This window comes from Microcaecilia unicolor, chromosome 5 (assembly GCF_901765095.1).
Source record: "Microcaecilia unicolor chromosome 5, aMicUni1.1, whole genome shotgun sequence".
NCBI lineage: Eukaryota > Metazoa > Chordata > Amphibia > Gymnophiona > Siphonopidae > Microcaecilia > Microcaecilia unicolor.
The window spans coordinates 330238564-330254227 of NC_044035.1; positions in this window are offsets into that span (position 1 = coordinate 330238564).

Here is a 15664-nt window from a genome sequence, read left to right on the forward strand (position 1 = left end):
TCTTGTCGCTACCTGCAGTGCAGGTCCCTTAAGAGACGTTTTCTTTTTCCTTTGTTTTGCTTCGGCTCCACTCTGGTTTTGAGGGAGCTTGTCGTGGTGGTTCAGCAGCTTACACGAGCATAGGCGGTCGGTGGCCCAACTGTTTGTGGAGGCTAAAGGGGGCGTGGTTAGGGGTGGGGCCAGGGGCAGAGCTTACATCCATAATTGTCTGACAACACACAGAAAAAAAAATAAGTAATAATATAATAGTCACAATTAATACCTTTTACTAAATTTAGATATTAGATATATATCATATGTCGAATAAAGTGGTTGCTCAAGGCATATACTAACCACAATCACTCAACTGCAAAACACTATGCACAACTTTGTGCAAAAACACACTCAGAACCTTACTGTACCATAAATATTACACTGGGCAGAACCTAATACACCATATACCACCCAAATGGACAACATCACAGACTGTCAACAATATGAAACAAGGGATCATATCACAATTCTCATGTCATGTACAGCCACAAAACATCCTTTTAGGGTGGAAATTGACAATGAGCTCCTTTTATTAACAACCAGATAGAGATAACAGTTTTCATATTTCAATTTTGGCACAGTATAAGTCATCACAAACAAAATATAGGAAAACCAAAAGCATTAGGGGCTTATAGCCCATTTAATTATGTTTAAACAAAAGAGATCTACATGAAACAAAATATTTATTTTTTTATTTTGACTTAAACCTTCAGAGTCAGCACCTACCTCTCTTGAAATCCAACGTGACACAGTTTCCTCTTGAATTATTTGGGTCTGGGAAGGAAGTGGCAACATCTCAGACAACCACTGTTAACCTGAGCCTTCCCTTCCCTATTCAGTGACGGCCCCTCCCGCGCAGAACAGGAAGTTGCATCGCTCTCGCATAGGGAAGACTGACTGGCTGAGACCTGCACATCACGAATATCCAACCCATCGTCAGTGCAGTCAACCCTCCGAGGCTCTGCCGATCCATCTCACCCCTTCCCGCACTCTGACTGTCCCCATCCGGGATCCCCACGTCATGCAAGAAGAGGAGCAGGAGGGACATGGCACACCGGAACTGGGCATGGCAGAGCAGGCTGGGTTTTGAAGATGCCGGCTGAATGGGGCCATCTCGATGTGGCCAGGGTACCAGGTTATCTTCGGGCCTGTTAAGGCCATTTCAGGAAGGTGATCCGAGGACCGGAGCGCGGGAGGAGCGCTCCGGGTACTGCGTGGCGCCAGGAGGAAGGAGCGCTGCAAAAGGGAATGCGGGAGGAAGCGGCATTGCTGTTTGGGGCTTTGGAGGGGTTCGGGTAGGGACAAGGTTGCTGGGCTGCTGGTGGTAAAGGAGCTGCGGGGAGCAGCGCTAATTTTTCCAGGGCCGGCGTTTGAAGCATCCGTGCATCGTCGGTTTGGGCCATTTCTGTGGGGAAGTGGTGATGTCGGGGCTGCCACCGGGATGAGGTGACACCAGAAGGGAGGAGCGTTGAAAGAGAGCCGCTGCAGGGGGCAGCACCGAGTTTTTCGGGGCTCGGGAGCGCAGGTAATCGTCGGGCCGATTCATCCGGATGAGCCAGGAGATTTGGAGGCAGAGAGGACGGGTGTAGAAGAAGGAAAAGATAAAGAAAGACGACGTGTCGGGCCGGCGTTGCGTCGGAGAATCAGACTGCTGCGAGCGGCTGGGGAGGCTAAGCCTCCCCAAGCCTCTTATACCGGGCGCCTATGTACACGAGTGTACTAACAGAATGAAACCTTTTCTTAACCCCCAGGGGCGTCACCTTTGTCAGCTAAGTATTGCCTGTTTATCTTTGTCTCGCTAGGGCGGGCCCTTTGCTTAGTCTTTTGTGTTCTATTGTTTGCCATATACTGTATTTGCATTGCTCTGTTAGTCTTGAGATGCGTAGCTAGGCTGCTTATGTTTGATTTTCCAATACAGCTAGGCTGTTCTACGTTACATTTACTGTATACTTTATGCTTTGCATTGTGTCTGCTAGTATTGAGATGCACAGCTTGGCTGCTTATGTTTGATTTCCCTATATAGTTAGGCTGTTTTACTTTACCTTTTTTCTCTGTTTTATGTTTGCTTTGCTTCAGCTAGGTTAGACTGTATAGCTAGGCTGCCTGTTTTCCTTTCTGTGCTATTTGGCTACCTTTTTAGCCTTGTGTTTTTTGCTACTAATAAAGTTGCCTCAGTTCATCTCCACTTGTGGTCCAGTCCAGTTCTTGGGAGTACTCTTAGTTCTGAGGGGACTCGGTCTACCCAGAGGTAGTTGAGTGATTCTCACGCGGCCACCTCTGAGCCAAGGGCTCACAAATGTCACAGTAGCTTTATTGTGTGCCCCCTAGTACTAGCATTTTTGGAAAGAGTAAACAAGTGATTCACATCTACTCCACTCAGTATTTTATAGATCTCTATCATATTTCCCCTAACTCATCTGTTCTCCAAGCTGAAAAGCCCTTCCACATAGGGAAGTCATCCCATCCCCTTTATCATTTCCGTCGCCCTTCTCTATACCTTTTCTAATTCCGCTATTTCTTTTTAAAGGTGCAGTGACCAAAATTGCACATAGTAGATGAGGTATGGTCACACCATGGGGCGATACAAAGGCATTATAACATTCTCATTTTTGTTTTCCATCCCTTTCCTAATAATTCCAAACATTCTATTTGCTTTCTTAGTCACTGCTGCACACTGAGCTGAGGGTTTCAATGTAGCATCAATTATGTGCCTGCTTTTAAAAGTTTTGATTGCTTTTATTTTGTTATGATGTTATGTTATGTTGTCAGTCTGATTTGTTCTTATATTATGAATGTAATTATCTGATCCACTAAGAACTATGGATTAAGCAGAATATATGTTTTACAATAAATAACAAATACATGATACCTAGATCCTTTTCCTGGGCAGTGACTCCTAATGTGGAACCTTGCATCATGTAGCTATATTTTGTGTTCCTCTTTCCCACATGCATAACTTTGCACTTGCTCACATTAAATGTCATCTGCCATTTGGATGCCCAGTCTCCCAGTCTCGTAAGGTCGTCTTGCAATTTTTCACAATCCTCTTGTGATTTAACAACTTTAAATAACTTTGAGTCATCAACAAATTTAATACTCATTAGTTATTCCCATCTGTAGATCACTTATAAACATGTTAAAAAGCAGTGGTTCCAGAGCAGACCCTGGGCAACTCCACTATCTACCCTTCTCCATTGAAAATATTGATTATTTAACCCTACTCCCTGTTTTCTCTCTTTTAGTTTTCAATCCACAATAGGACATTACCTCCTATCCCATGACTTTCTAATTTCCTCAGGAGTCTTCCTGTGATACTTTGACAAATGCCTTCTGAAAATCCAGATTCACAGTATCAACTGGCTCACATTTATTCACGTGTCTCACCTATTCAAAGAAATGTAGTAGATTGGTCAGGCAAGATTTACCTTGACTAAATCCATGTTGGCTTTGTCTCATTAATCCATGCCAATGTATATACTCATATACTCATGTATACACTCATTTTTCAAAGCACCAAAGTCAGGGTCACCCATCTATAATTAACTGGATCGCTTTTAAAAAATTGGTGTTATATTGGCCACCCTCCAATCTTATGGGACCATGCTTGATTTTAAAGATAAATTACTTATTACTAACAATAGCTATGAAAGTTCATTTTTCAATTCTATCTGTACTCTGGGAATGATACCATTTGGTCCAGGTGATTTGCTACTCTTCGAGTTGTCAAATTGTCCCATTAAATCTTCCAGGTTTACAAAGATTATTTTCAGCTTCTCTGACTCATCAACATGCCCGTATCTCTATTGGGCAATCCAGTTAATGCAAGGCTATGAAATGTTGAGTACCATTTCTGGCACTGGCATCTTTCCCACATCTTCCTCAGCAAAGACTGAAGCAAAGAATTCATTTAATATCTCTGCTATGGCTTTGTCTTCCCTGAGTTCTCCTTTTATCCCTTGGCCATCTAGCAGTTCAACTGATTTTTGTGCTGGCTTCTTGCTTCTAATATACCTAAAAAAGGTTTTACTATGTGTTTTTCCCTTGGTTTATTACACACTCACTCCTCACCACTGACAAAAGGTGAGAGATGGAAGAGTCAGATGACCATGCAATGGCAGTATATGATTCACAGTTTTAGACTCAGTAACTTGAACTAGAGCCCAACCTTTGTAATATATGTCCTTGCTCTCTGTTTGCAAATATTCACTTACAATTTGATCCACGCAAAACAGGGTTATAGAAAAAATTCCCACCAGAATGATATTCATAGATTTCCACAAATAAAAACAATTACATTTAGCAGTGTTAAGTTTGACTTCCAGATTTAATTTCTGATTCTCCGACTGGCTGGGGATGGAAAGGATGTAAATAAACTAGCTCCTTCTTTAATCTTTTCTTAACAGATTAGGGAGAGTGTAAACAATGAGAAGTAGAACTGCTAACAATCAAAGCATATTGAAAAGGTCAATGCAATGCAACATGCTAGCTTAATCCCCTGGAAGTATGAACCATTAGCATTCATAATGAGAGCAGTGCATAATATGAATTTATATGTGATTATGGCTGATGTTAGAAATGGTATACATAGGGAAGGCAATAAACAGAGCCCTTTGTACAGGTAAAATAACAGTTTGCCTGCGTTAAACAAGGCTTTGATTATTGCTCACCCTCAATCTGGGGAACAAATGTGAGTTGTTCATCAGTGCGCAAATTGTAATTATCCTTGCGCTATGAAGAAACATTCCTAGGGGCAGGAATAGAACAATATAATTCTGCATAATCAAAAAATTATACATGTTGCTTCCCTCTAATAAAAACAGAGGAAAAGAAAAAGAAAATTACCATACAGAAAATAGGCAAAAATATTTGTTGATAATTTTTTGAGGGTGAAATAATCAAAACAAAAATACCTTAATGCTTTTACTGTATTTATTGGTGTAAACCCTTCTGGTAAAACGTACCCATGGGGGTTTGCACTAGCACGAGTTTAATTATTTCACTCTTAATAGTGAGAGAGAACCAGTGGATCTGTTATGTTCTTCATACTTTCAGTGTTTCTCATCTCATCATTATAATGCTATGCACATGGGAAGTTTTCAAACTGTGTGTAAAGGTAATAGTATTTTATGTGAAAGAATCCTAGAATAAGGTGTTATAAACCAGATAATAATAAGAACATTGAGGACATCAAGAAACTCAAATCCCTTACAATGTATTCTCTGTTTCAGAGTACAATTGAAAGAAAACAATATCATACACTTTGAGAATAAGTTTATCTCAGGTTGCCTAGGTCGAGAGGCCAAGTAGGTGCCTATTTTTGGATCTATTTTGTAAAGACACATAAGTGCTGTAAAATCTGCAGAAATTGCTAGTAAAATGAAGTCATGGATGCTTACAGTAACCTGAGAGCAGGTACAACTGTTTCTATTGAAGGAATGTGAATATTTTATAAAATGCTGTACTATACTATACTGTAGATTCAATGTGGATTATTTTATTTTATTTATTTATTTTGGTCCACTTGTATCCCACATTTTCCCAGCTTATGTGGGCTCAATGTGGCCAACAAAGTTACAAGAAAATTACATAATACAACAGGAGAAAATTGTTCCAGTAATAGATTTACAAATAAGTACAGAGTAGCTAAAATTAGAGAATACGGAAGGGAAAACAGGTGCAACCAAGGAGAAGCTAACAGAGGGTAAAGAGCAGGTAAACTGCCAATACGGGAAAATAAAGGGGGGTAAACAGCATTGCAGACATCGGGGTAAGCTTTAGTAAACAAATAAATTTTTAACAGCAGAAGTCCTCAAATCAAGGAGAATTATAATAAAAATAACATTAAAACCAAGTAAAATACACTTAACTACATCCTCAAACAGGTAAGTTTTTAGGGCCTTATGAAATAAACAATAGAAGCCTATTTGCCATACTGGAGAGGAAGCCTGTTCCATACTTTAACCTTCTGATATGCGACAAACATTTTCAACCAATGGAAAGTTTAAAATCCTGCTTACTAAAGGCAGAAATAAATGACCTTTGAATAGTCAAAGAATCTATAGGAGTTAGTACATGGGTTTTCAACCCAATCCTCGGGACACACCCAGTCGGTCAGGATTTTCAGAATATCTTCATTGAATTGAGAAAACCCCAAATGGCTGGGTTGAAAACTCCTGAGTTAGTACCATATATAAATTTATAAACCAAACAGTCTGTATCCTCCGTCTAACTGGGAGCCAATACAATTTGATTGAGTAGATCTTTCAAACTTCCCTGCCAGGCAATGCGCCTCAGTTGCAACTTATTGTATAATTTATTGGTTAACCTACTATAAAGAGAATTACAATAGTCCAAACATGGAAGTAAAATGGTTTGAATTACACATATAAAATTGTAGGGGTCCGTGCTGAGACACAGTGTTCATTATTTGATGGATTTTTCATCTGCTGAATTGTTATTATGATAAATAAAATTATTTGAAATAAAATTGAAGGGGTTTAGAATAGTCTCAATATGAAAAAAAAACCCACCTTGCTAAAAGGAGTGAAGCTGATGGGATGGTCCATACATTCTTTACTAAGGCATTAACCTGAAGTTCAAAGGTAAGCTTAGAATCAACAATGACCCCCCAAATTTTACAATTTTCTATCTTCAAGATTTCACCAGAAGTAAACGTTAACTCTTTAGCTGGTAACACATCAGAAGCACCAAACCATATCACTTTTGTCTTTACCTTGTACAATTTTAAAAAATTGGCACAAGCTCACAGATCCAACTCTTCAACAAGACTCTTCGAACAACGTACAGTATCAATAATTGGACATAATAAAAAGATACCATCCACATAATAAAAGATGGAGATATCTAGGCAGGAAAAACTACTATCTAATGATCCCAAATAAACATTGAACAAAGTGGGTGACAATGCAGAGCCTTGAGGCACACCATGAGATGTTTGCCATGAATGTGACTTGGAAGAACCTTTCCATACAAACCATTTCAGTAGAAGTTCACTCATTCTGTATAACAATGAGGTGTCCTTTTAAATAAGCTGTGGTAAAAAGTGACCTGCAGTAGTGTAGACATGTATATTGGGCGTGCACTGGGACAGTTTTTACCGCAGCTACAATTTTTTTAGTTTTTTTAAATGGGGATGGGAAAAGGGCCTGTGGTAAAAATGAAGCCAGTGCACACCAAGACCAGCCTGAGCCCTTAACGCCACCCATTGATCTACCGGTAAAGGCTCATGTGCTATATGTGTGGAGACTGGTTGGCGCGCACCAAGTGCCAATTACTGCCAGAACCTGTGCGCGTATGAGGAAATAAATAAATAAATAATCCAGGCATTATGGGTGCATGCTAAATCTGAAATTACCACCAGGAGGGCATGCTGGCCTGGCGGTAGTCTCATTTCAGTGTGCACTGCACGTGTGTAGAGCATACCGCGACTTAGTAAAAGGGCCCCTGAGTGATCCACAACATGAAACACAGTGGATATATCAAACTGTAATAATACTGATTGCCTACCCCTACTTAACAAAACCTTAGGGGTCATTTTACTAAGCTGTGGTAAAAAGTGGCCTGCGGTAGTGTAGACACATATATTGGGCATGCACTGGGCCAGTTTTTAGTGCATCTACAAAAAATGTTGTTGTTGATGCACTAAAAACTGGCCCAGTGCATGCCCAATATATGTGTCTACACTACCGCAGGCCACTTTTTACCACAGCTTAGTAATTGGATGGGAATTTTTTAATTGGATGGGAAAAGGGCCTGCGGTAAAAATGAAACCAGTGTGCACCCAAAACCGGCCTGAGCCCTTAACACCACCTGTTGATCTAGTGGTAAATGCTCACATGCTACATGCACGGTGACTGGTTGGCGTGCCGATTACCACCGGAACCGGCATATGTAGGAGAAAATAAATAAATAATTCATCCAGGTATTATGGGTGCTTGCCATATCTGAAATTTTGGCATGCGCTGCATGCGTGTAGAGCCTACCACGGCTTAGTAAAAGGGTCCCTTAACTTCTGTCATCAGTTCCAATAGTAAAGATTCTACACTATATATCTGTTATGATTCTGTTTGATAGGCAGGGGACTCACTCCTGATTGGCTTGTCAGGGGCTGAGCCTTTCCCCTGCAATCATTGCTTTAGCATGTTTGCTCAGCTGAAGCCAGACTGCGCTTGGGCGCTTGTGTTCACGTTGGAGTTTAGCCTTTCTCCTCGTGCTTGTTTGTTCTGTGTGTGTGTGTGTGTGATGGGTATTCCCGGCGTGAACCTGATTGCCTCACTTCCCCACACCTGGTTTGCTTTCTCCTGCTCTAAGTTGTGCTATCTGGGCTATCTGGGGTAAGCTTGTGCCTTGAGTCATTTCAGTTTGTTTAGCTTTCTCTCTCTCTTGTTCCCTTTGTTGTGCTGAGCTTCTGCTCTGCTCCCTGTGGTTCTGCCTCCCCCTATCCTTGTATTTTGCTCCTGTTTGTTTATTTTAGTTCTCTTTGTTTGCTGTATCTGTCTCCTGTTTCCGGGGAACAGCATGCCTTTTCTGGTCTGTGTGTGTCTAGGCAGCTTCCTCTGTTTGCTTACACTTCCCTTTATCCTGTTTATTTCTTTAGCAGTTCTTTTTTTCCCTTGGAGTGTTGTGGGGCCAGCTTTGTGTATTTCTTAGGTAGTTCTCCCTTTCCAATTGTGTGCTGTATAGTCAGCCTAGTGTGTTCCCTTGTGGGGCTTCCTGTATCGTTGTATGCTGTAGGTACAGCCTAGTTCCCTTGTATGCTAAATGGTTCAGCCTAGAGGGTATTCCTCTCGTTGGTTCCTTTTTCCCTGAGTGCTATGTAGTACAAGCCTAGAGTGTTTCTTTCTGGGGCTTCCTGTATTCTTGTTCGCCCTGTGGCACAGCCTTGTATACCTTTAGAGGCTTCTGTCTCTCACCCCTTTCTTTGTGTCTCTACCCTGCACTGTGTGTGCTGCTTGTGGCCCAGTTCCGTGGGGTACCCTGATTGTTCTTTCTCCCTTCCCAGAGTATGATTCGGTTCCCAGTCGGCTATGAGTCCTGCTTGCTTGGACTCTGCGCGAGTGGGTTTCCGATCGGCTGTGAGGCCCACCTGGTGGTGCCTGTTTACTGTTGTGTGTGTGCGGGGCTTGGTGGCTGGGGTGGTGCGTAGGGCCTGTACAGTCTACCTTAGGCCTTGGCCAAAACCCTATACTAGGCCTCGTCCTGGGCTCAAGGGCTCAAGTCCAGAATAAGAATATCATTCTGAATCAATGCTGCATGAAATGGAAACCACCTGAAAAAGAAAAATTCCATGAGTTGAATATTAACACAAAACTCTAAGGGCCCGATATTCAGAGTTATCAAAGGGCCCCTTTTACTAAGGTGCTAGCGGATTTAGCGCTTGCTAAAAATTGGCGTGTGCTAAACACTAAGATGCCTTTTATATTTCTATGGGCATATTAGCATTTTGCACATGCTAATTTTTACCATGCACTAAATCCGCTAGTGCACCTTAGTAAAGGGGGTTCTAAGTGTGCAGGAGAGGCTCCTGCCCACTTACATTTTCTGGGGCTGATTAACCCCAGATATTCATCGGCACTAAACCAGGCAGTGCGGCTGAGTATCGCCTCTGACCGCTCATAAAAAAAAGTGGGTAGGTCAGGGGTGGCACTGGGGGCGATGTTAGGGAGGATCCAAGAGTTATGCAGATGCCAGCAATATTCAGTGACGTCACTCGCATCGCTATAGCAGCCTAATTTAAGACAGCTTAAAAGCAGCCCTAAATTAGGCCGCTGAAATGCTCATTTTCAAAGTACATAGACTTACAAAGTTACATAGGTTACAATGGGGCTCATTTTTAAAAGAGAAAAAGGTCCAAAAATTGTCATAAATCACCATTTAGACAGATTTCTTCTCAAAATGTCCAAATTGGCATTTTCAAAACCTGATTTGCAGATGTCTGTCTATCCATTTCATCTGCAGTGCATCCAAATCATAAGGGGGCATGTCAAGGGTATTTTAAAGGCAGGATGAGGGCACGCCTAACACTTGGACATTTTACAGCCACAACGGAACAAAAATAAAATGACTAGGGTGAAAACTTCAATGTTTTGATCTAGACCTATTTTTCTAATGATTAAGACACAAAAAGGTGCCCCTAATAACCAGATGACCACTGAAGGGATTCAAAGATGACCCCCCCTTACTCTCCCAGTGGCCACTGACCCCCTTCCACCCCCAAAAATGTGAATAAAAATAGTATTTACCAGCCTCTGACAGATGTTCTAGCCAGGTCCATTAGAGCAGCATGCCGGTCCCCAGAGTAGTATAGTGGTGGGTGCTGTGCATTGTAGACAGATGGACCCAGGCCCATACCTCTTCCTACCTGTTACACTTGTGATGGAAATTGTGAGCCTCAAAAACTTACAAGGAACCCACTGTACCCACATATAGGTGACCCCTTCACCCATAAGGGCTATTGTAGTGGTGTACAGTTGGGGTAGTGGGTTTTGGAGGACTCAGAAGACATGATAAGGGAGCAATGGTGAGATGTGTACTCGGGAGAATTTATATGAAGCCCACTGCAGTGCACCCTAGGGTGCTCCATTGCTCTCCTGGGATGTCTGAGTGGACAGTCTGCTAAAATGCTGGCCCCTGCTACATCCCAATGGCTTGATTTTGTGTGTTTTTTTTTTTTACTTTTGTGTATGTACGTGTGTGTTTTAATGGCCTAAAAAGATAAAATGCACAAAGCAGAAAACCTTGTTTGAAACAATATTTTTGAAAAAAAAAAGATAGATATTTTTTTTCTTTCTTTGAAAATGGATATATTTCCTATTAGGATTAATGGGTATATTTCCTATTCAGATTTCATACATTTAACGTAAAACGTCTAAATTCCACCTTAGACACACTATCGAAAATGCCCCTCCACTTAACTTTGTAAGTCTGTGTGCTTTGAAAATGAACACCTTAGTGTTGCAGGTGCCGGCACTATATATCAGGTTGGCATTCACAAAACGTTTAAATCTCCTAAACTGCTGTGATCCCCCTCCTTCCTTCCCACTCTGTGTAGTACTATGAGGTTGACGTGAGAGGTTGTGCAGTCATTTTGTGAGGCTGGCTGCTAGGGGCAGGAGTGCCCCCAATGACCTTCTGGACCACCAGAGATTAGAAAGTAGGCTTGGGGTTTGAGGCAATGGTGTTGTGGGTAGGGGGGGAATTTAAACTTGGTGTAGGCTGGGAGGAGGGTGGGAAGGAAAGATGGCGGCTGGGAAGGGGATCGCGGCAGATTAGATTTTTAAAGTCATGTGGGTTCCAGCCAATATTCAGCTGGGACATGCATAACTGTCTTATGCAGGCCCCAGCTGAATATTGGCTGGGCCTGCAAAAGCTCAGGTAACCTGCCCGCTCACATTTGGCCCCCAATATTCAGTGCCAATTCACGGATGTGGCCCAGCACTGAATATTAGAGGCTAATTTAGCAGGAGGCAATCAAACGTTAACCACCGTCACCAGCTAAATATTGGGGGGTATAATTATAGCAAACCACAGTATACTGGCAACAGGTCTATAAATCTCTACTTTAGTTAGATCTGATGCTAGTGTCTTTGGAATAGGAGTCAAGACAATATGAGTCAAGGCATCAGGACAATTTCCACTTCTCAGTGCTAAATTCACAACTATACACCTATATTGTGATTACACCCACACACTATCCAAATTCTGTCACTCAGCACCCTTACACTTCAGTCTCATGAATGTGTGCATACTTTTACATTGGAGTTATTTGATATGTGCACATTTGCTTATAAATGGAAACATACTTAATTAAATTACCCCCCCTTGAGGTCCATATGCTAAGCAGCAAAGAGGTTTCCAAGTGTATTTATGCATATTAAAAAGGTAAGTGGCATGCACAAGCATGTGAGTAAAATTTTGCATGTGCTGTTTGTGCCATTTTTATGTGTGTAATTTTGCATATTGGGATGGCAGTCGCAAAGATTATGTTCACATACTACATAAGCTATAATTGTCTGCAAAATTACAGGATGGTGTAATTAGAGATTTCTTTTGATCAGCTTCACAGTTTTGCACAGATAACGTATCTAGGTATCTTTAAGCAGCAGATATCAACTTAATTGTCATTTAGCAGCCAAGCTCTCAGCCAGTCCTTGAGATTCTTTAGACATCTCCTCGTTCTGCCTATGTGAACAGAGATTGCTGTGTTGCAGGTCTTAGTAGCAGTACTGTACCAAGAGCTGTTTGAAGGGCATGGCCACACAGAAGGGCACAAAAATACTACTACTACTACTACTTAACATTTCTAGAGCGCTACTAGGGTTATGCAGCGCTGTACAGTTTAACAATGAAGGACAGTCCCTGCTCAAAGGAGCTTACAATCTAAAGGACGAAATGTCAAGTTAGGGCAGTCTAGATTTCCTGAATAGAGGTATGGTGGTTAGGTGCTGAAGGCAACATTGAAGAGATGGACTTTGAGTAAGGATTTGAAGATGGGCAGGGAGGGGGCCTGGCAAATGGTCTCAGGGAGTTTATTCCAAGCATGGGGTGAGGCGAGGCAGAAAGGGCGGAGCCTGGAGTTGGCGGTGGTGGAGAAGGGTACTGAAAGGAGGGATTTGTCTTGAGAGCGGAGGTTACGGGTAGGAACGTAGGGGGAGATGAGGGTGGAGAGGTAGGGAGAGGCTGCAAATCGAGTGCTTCTAGCCTTCTATCTGCTCTCATTGATAGTGGCAAAGCAGGTGAGATGGAGAAGCACCAATTGGTGAGTCGCATAGAACTAGATTCGGCAAATTGAAAAAAATAATGCATCGAGGACTATTCTATAAAAGGTATCTGCACTTTATAAGTGCACCTAACTTAGGTCACCTAAACTTATGCCTGCTGAAACAAGGTGTAAATGTTGGCACTTAAATTAGACGTGGATCGGGTATGTTCTATAAAAATACATGTAACTCATAGGATCGCCCCTAAATACAATCCGTTTAAATTATAAGCTAGAAGACTTATATGTGCATTGTTATAGAAACCGGTGTAAGCATAACTCCCAATTAAGGCCAATTAATGCCAATAATTGGTTGTTAGCAGCAATTATCGGCACTGATTGGCCAATTAATTAAGTTGTAGATGCAAATCAGCTATGCATACTGATTCGTGTGCACAACTTTAGTCAACATATATAGAATCCGGGGGATAAGGTAAAACTATAGCTCAGTAGAGTTTTATGGCATCAGCATAATTTTCCTGTTAACCCCTTTCTAATATCACTTATTAAAATATTGATCAAAAGTGACGAATGCTATGGGTGCTCACTGAAAAGTTTTCAGGAGGGGGGAGGATGAAGATAACAAAAAAGAAACAGACGTACAAAATCAAAATCCTAGAAATAGTTTTTAAAAGTTTAAATTTGAATTCACTAAACTGAATCAGCATTTTAACCTGGCGGCACTCACATTAATTTTGAGCTCTAAAAAAATTAGAAGTAAATCATTTTTTTACTTGTTCCAAAAGTACAAAGACTAGGGGACACTAGAAGAAGTTACATGGAAATACTTTTAAAACAAATAGGAGGACATATTTTTTCACTCAACGAATAGTTAAGCTCTGGAACTCTTTACCGGAGGATGTGGTAACAGTGGTTAGTGTATCTGGGTTTAAAAAAAAGGTTTGGACAAATTCCTGGAGGAAAAGGCCTTGGTCTGCTATTGAGACAGACATGGGAAGCAACTGCTTTCCCTGGGATTTGTAGTATGAAGTGTTGCCATGATTTGGGTTTCTGCCACTTTTTGGAAAACAGGATACTGGGATAGATGGACCATTGGTCTGACCCAGTATGGTTACTCTTATGTTCTAATGTTCTAATTGTCATGCATCCCATTAATGTATGTTAAAGAGCAAAATTATGCTACAACATGTTAAGTTATGAGAGGCAAAGTAGCTCATTATTATGCACAATGAATAATGTAATAATGTAGCTTGTGTCTGACCTTTTGATCATATTATTCATGGAAACAAAACAGTAGCTTTCAGCTTTCCTCACTTGGATCATCAGGCCATTAACTCATGATCTGATATTCCTGAGGTACCTGTTAAAGAGTTGGTACTGGAAGATTTGCATCCCTCCCCCCCCCCCCCCCCCCCCCCGATCATCACCCAATTCATCCAATCAATAGCCCAAACCAAACCTCACAACAAGCTCTTTTCTAACTCTTGAAATTACCAGCATCTACCAGGGATTTTGTGGATGTCTAATGCAATGCTGTGTTTCCCAAGTTGGTTCTGGAGTACCCCCTTGCCAGTCAGGTTTTCAGGATGCCCACAATGTATATGCAAAAGATTGCTTTGCATACACTTCCTCCACTGTATACAAATCTTTCATGCATATTCATTGTGAATATCTTGACTGTAAACTCTTCACATAAAGGTAAGTCACTTTGAACCTGCCAACAGGCTGGAAAATGTGTGGTACAAATGCAGAAATAAATAAGTAACAATCTGACTGGCAAGGGGTTCTCCAAGACTGACTTGGGAAACACTGGTCTCATGTATGGGGCAAGAGTAGTCTCATGTCACTCGTGCCCTGTTTGTATGTGGATTCAAATGGTGCTGACATCCCCCTATTGGTAGTCTCCTGCTATTACCATTGGGGTCATATTGCTTCTCCTTTAATGGAGGTTTAACCCCTAGTGATAGTATAGTGAAACTACTGTTAGGAGAATATCAGTCTCATTTTTTAACCAGGTGCCTAAGGAACAGGATCACTCCTTGATCATTCCTGCTTTCTCTCAACCCCAACTAGAGACCATGAAAACCTCGGTAAGTGTTGGAGGTTCAGAGAGTGGGTGAATGGTTTTAGGGGTGTCAACTTTATTTGGCAGTCTGACCCCTAGCAGTAGTTCTGTGAGATTACCTTTAGCGGGATGAGTAGCCATTTTAAAAATGAGAGCTGCTGGGACAGAATTACCTAGGAATCACTCCATCCCACCACTAACCACTAGGAAAACCTCTGACAGGGGTTGGTGTACTGTGGAATAGAAGTTCCTGTTTGGTGAGGGGGGTCAAGGAGGGCCATGAGATGGGAGATGTTCTTTCCAAGGGCATTAGGGGTGAACGTAATTTATTTTTAATGTTTCAAGCCTCTTTAAAAGGAGGTTTGAGCTGGGTGGGGTCTACTATCTTTGTGTTGTTGAGGTACTGTGGTACCATAGGTTAATGACTAACATGGTAAATTTCACAGCAGTAAAATGTGATTTTATTACAACTAGCTATAAAAATGATAATTGAGCTTATTGATCTGCCTAAATGCTGTTACAGAACTGATTCTAAGCGTATTTTATTTGCCCCATTACATGTATGAACATGCAGTTCTGATTTCCTATTAAAAATAAGGTCTACCTCTCTTGAGTTCAATGGGTTAAAATGAGAAATGACTCGGCTAGTGTACTTTGACATGGAATTATATGGTCACCCTTCCTATATGGAACCATGCCCAATGATTTACCAATAAATCAAGTACAATTTTTAAAGGTTATACAAATGGATCAAGAATTTTCAATAAAAATAATGTCTGAGCCTATAACGATCTGTGTAGATTTTCAGGTTAACCTTCTGTGCAAAG